Below are 5,172 nucleotides of genomic sequence, written 5' to 3' on the forward strand. Positions count from 1 at the left end.
ATTTTATTGGTTTTCAAAAATTTACATGTCTATTTGTTAAAATTAATATATTTTTAATAGGTCAAGCTATAGGTAAAAAAAAAAAAATAAAATTAATTGTAACTAATAAAAAGGTGCTGTTACAACACTGTACATGGAATATACGTTGTGTTACAAATATTTAAATGCTATTTGTCTATTTGTTAAAATTAATATATTTTTAATAGGTCAAGCGATAGGTAAAAAGGATAAAATTAATTGTACCTAATAAAAATGTGCTGTTACAACACTGTAGAAGGAATACACAAGTTAAATAAAAAAAACCCTACCCTTAACTGTTCAAGAGTTATAGCAAAGGTTAAAGTTAAGTAAAATTTTGCAAAAGTGTATCAAACAGTTTGGTCTAGACTACCTACCTACCTAACTAGTCCTTGTTGCAACCGGGGTCACAAAGGACAAGGACTAGGGATTTCTATTCCTCTCTGTTCTTGGTTGTCCTCTCCACCTCTTCCGAGGTTAGATTCATTTCCCTCAGTTCTTTTTCTGCGGTTTGCCTTTGTTGTTTTTTTTTTTATATGATATGTTATTCATATCTTTTTTTCGTTTAATCGATTGTAATTTATGTGGGCTTTTTGTATTTAGGAACATATCTTCTACTTTCTTTATGTTAATTTCCCCATGGTTATTTCACATCCGATTGTGTCTTGGCCCATTAGAATCAGCAATAAAGGGCAAATTAGCAAACGTTGTTCTTTCAAACAAATGAGCTTATTTGTAAATGTAAATTTGCTTCTCTGTTGATAAAAAGAGGGCTTTTATTTTTTGACATGTGTATTACCTGTTGTGTTTTTCCCCGCGCTGAGAATTTTGTTGATTTATGTTTCTTTAGTTTTAAGTATTCATTGGTTGTAGAAAACTTTATATTACACTTGTACCATGGCTTCAGACACCGAAAAGGGGAAAAAGAAGAGTAAGAAAAGGAAAAAGTTGTCGAACTCTGTGAACTCCGATGTTGTAAGTGACAATGAGGGCACCTTGGCGCCATCAGCCAGTGAGGTCATAAACGAGGTAAACAAAGTACTTCATGGTGATTCTGACCAAGTACCTCTACCTACTTCTACATCGACATACGAAATGCCATCCCCACAAACACATATTGTAACCTTTGTTGTGAAAATTCTCGTCTTACTGCATTGTCCATTGTTGTCGAGTCAGATTCAGTCAAAGTTAAAGGACCACGAAAAACATCTCCTTGATATACAGAAATTTGTGAAAGAACTAAAACATTCCCAATACGTCGCATCTGCTGGAGCCAATAAAACACAGAGTTTAACAGACATGTCAATATGATACAAAACATGGCCCAAAACCTAGATCAAGTGAGAAGGGTCAGCAATCAGACAGATGAGCATATTACTGATCAACAATACTGTTCAATGAAGATGAACCTGATATTCGACAATTTGGGCTACGAAAGTAAAGATAAAGGCCTTTACGACAAATTGAAGTGCTTCCTATCCAATAAACTGAGTATATCCATAGCCATTTAGAGTTCGTTAAGATCCACAGATTTGGGCGTCACCGTCGTGGATATAACAGACCTATTGTAGATTTGTGATACAAAAAGAAAGCCCTATCTCTTCCTAATCAAAAGTTATCAGGAAGAATTAACAATTTTGAATAGTAGGTCAAACTTCAAGGTCAGAAGATAAAAAAAATCATAGTGTATTAACAAAGGTCTTGTCACAAGCAAAACACAGATTTAAGGACAGTTGATACAAACTTTTGTCCAAAAAATTGAAAATTACAACTTGCGTCATGTTTATATGAGTAAAATGAACTAGGTGTTTCGCGTAGTTTTTAATTATTCAAAGTTTTTTCAATAAAGGGGTTTAAAGTGAGAAAAAAAAATTGTATAGATTAATAAGGATGGGTTCAGAAAAGTAGAATTTTGAACATCATAGAAGGTTTACAATTTCTTATTTGCATCATTTGCAACAAAAATAGGCCCAAATATATGTACCAATCCAGGCATCTATTTTTTGTTTGTATCATCTGTACTTAATTTGAAAATACTATGTCTTCTCATTCAAAAGTCATGACAAAGGTTAAAGGTTTTGAACAGTAGGTCAAACTTTCAGGTCACGAGGTCAAACATCAGTGTATTTAGAAAGGTCTTGTCACAGGTAATACACATGTTTTATTTGAAAACCCTATCTCTTCTCATCCAAAAGTTATGGCCAATTTTAAGTAATGTTTAATTTTTTTTAAAGTAGGGCAAACTTCAAGGTCACGAGGAAAAAAAATCATAGTGTTTGAATTTAGAAAGATCTTGTCACAGATCCACAGGTTTAAATGAAAGCCCTAATTCAAAAGTTATGTCTAAGTGTAAGGGTTTTGAGAAGTAGGTCAAACTTCAAGGTCATGAGGTCAAAAATCATAGTGTATTTAGAAAGGTCTTGTTACAGATAATACACGTGTTTTATTTGAAAGCCTTATCTCATTTGAAAGTAATAGCGAAGTAGGTCAAACTTCAAGGTCAAAGTCACCGGGTCAAAAAAATCATAGTGTATTTAGAAAGATCTTGTCACAGGCATTACACAGGTTTAATATAAAAGCCTTATCTCTATTCATTCAAAAGTCATGACCAAGGTTTAAGTTTTTGAACAGTACATGTATGTCAAATTCAAGGTCACGAGGTAAAAGATGCATTGTGTCTTTAGAAAGATCTTGGCACAGATAAAACACGTCTTTAAGGTTGTACATAATAGATAGACCAAAATTTTCCTCAAATTAAATTTTTCTGAAGCTGATATTTTGTTCTAGGATAGAAAATCTCTCTTTATATATAGTTTGAAAGAAATTCAACCTCACATTTTTTTGCCCACATAGTTTGAAATACGGCCAAACAGACCCCTGTAAGAAGATTGTGAAATCAGACATTCGACCTGAGAATGAATCTTATTTCAAAACTATCAAATGATCTACTGCACATTTGTGTGATGCGATTTATAAAGACAACCATTTTGTAAATTAAATTCAGTAAGTTATATTGATACTGAAAAATTTGAGTAAAATAAAATGTAAAAACACAACATAGCGCTGGAATTGAAAATTCACATGTTAAAATGCTACACTATAAGATTTTTTAAGAGAAAACGTAACTCAATTTTTACAAAAAAAAATCAACATAATGATTCAAATGGGTCCCAGAATCAAAATAAGGTATTTTTTTGGTATCTGAAAAAAATTAAATGGCATCAAAAGATGACTTCACAATATTTTACCTTTGACCTCTTGATATGACCTTGACCTTTAATTATACAAATGTAGTACATAAAGAATTGAGACTCCTTATATATGTCCAAATATCAGTCATCTACTATTAATGGAACACAAGTTACACTGCATTTGATAACACCGTTACACACGCGTCATTTTACATTTAGACAGCATAAAGTCATTCTAAAATGTAAACATTCCCAGTGATCAATATATTGGATGTCGCTGATTTTTTCACAAAATATGACGAAAACATGCCACAATTTATTATATTTTTTACAAAGATCATTCATTGTTTTACATGATAATAGTGATATCATTCGTTTTTCCACCAGTACTTTTCTAATTTAGTTAAAATAGAATTCATGGGTGTTTGTCTTACCTTAATATGAAAGTCATGTCAAATGTTAAAGTTTTTGAAAAGTAGGACAACCTTCAAGGTCAAGGTCACCAGGTCAAAAAAATCATAGAATATTTAGAAAGGTCTTGTCACAGGTTTTACATGTTAAAGCTTTATCTCTTCTCATTCGAAATTTATGGCCATTTAGATTAATGTTTGACTTCAAGGTCATAGGGTCAAATAGCTGCAGATCTGTAGCGTTATGGTTTTATATATATTTGTCTTTGACCATAACGCTACATCCGTAATGTAAAAAAGGGTGCAATTTACGGCGCATTATTTTTGGCGCACTGGAGAATTTCTCCACTTTTTAGCATTGGTCAATCAACTTCCTTTCACTCCCTAATTCTAGACACATTCTGTAGCCAATATGTATATTTTAGCCGCTTCCCAATCAATTATAGTTGTCTCTACAGGCAATAAACTCGCTTGGAGTGAATTTTCAGCTATCTAACATATACTGCAGTAATTTTAATCAGGCGAGTTTATCACTTGTAGAGCGACTATACAGGGCAGGTAAATGGATAAAATATACAGATTAGTTAAATAAATAATTTGCCTAGAATTAGGGAATGAAAGGTAGTTAATTGACCAATTCTGGAAAGTTGAGAAATTCTCCCCAAAAGTGCGCAAAAAATATTGCGTCGTAAATTGCACCTTTTTGTATTACGGGATCTGTAACGTTATGGTAAAAGACAAAAATATAAAACCATAACGCTACAGATCTGCAGCTAAGGGTCAAATATCAGAGTGTATTTAGAAAGGTCTTGTCACAGTTAAATAGCTGTGTAATATTAAAACTCTGTCTCTTTTTCATTCAGAAGATATGACTAAGATTCAAGTTTTTTTTTGTGACGGACGGACAGAACTAGACTGACAGATGAATATACAAATGAGATTTAATGTCCCCTCACTTTCGCGAAAGCGGGTGACAAAAACATTGAAACAATGCACACATGTAGCAGAGCAAACACAGACCTCCAGAAACATCTTGTGGGAGATCAGGTGCCATGAAGAAGTAAACAGCCCTTGTTGTATGACCAGTCACACCTGCCGTGTGCTCCTTGTTATGATTGTGCAAAAGGATAAATCCTTATTCAATTCAGTGTGTAAATAAATAATGGTCTCACAATTAGTATGAAAATCGTCAATCAGTTATCGACTTTCTGATAGATTGCATTTGTTGACAAGGCTAGCCTATTGTATCAACCATAGATCTTACGAAATGATGACGTCAAACGAGACCATTGATAAAAGTATCATTGTTTCATGAGCTTGTTTGACAGTAGCTTGACTTGTTTTAGAAACTGTTGGAACAAAGAGCATGCATTTTTGCATCGAATCAACTGGGAAGCATAAATAATGCTTATAAGTGAAAGATATTTTGCTACAGAAATAAGTTTATGATAGAAAAGATGAACTCTGAACTTCTGAAATTGTTCTGAACATTCAACAGTGTTAGTTAATCTTAATTGGAATTCAAGAATTAGAAAGAAAAAGAAAGAGAAAAA

This window comes from Saccostrea cucullata, unplaced genomic scaffold (genome assembly GCF_032062105.1).
Source record: "Saccostrea cucullata isolate Sc308-1 unplaced genomic scaffold, CSIRO_AGI_Scuc_v1 ctg429, whole genome shotgun sequence".
NCBI lineage: Eukaryota > Metazoa > Mollusca > Bivalvia > Ostreida > Ostreidae > Saccostrea > Saccostrea cuccullata.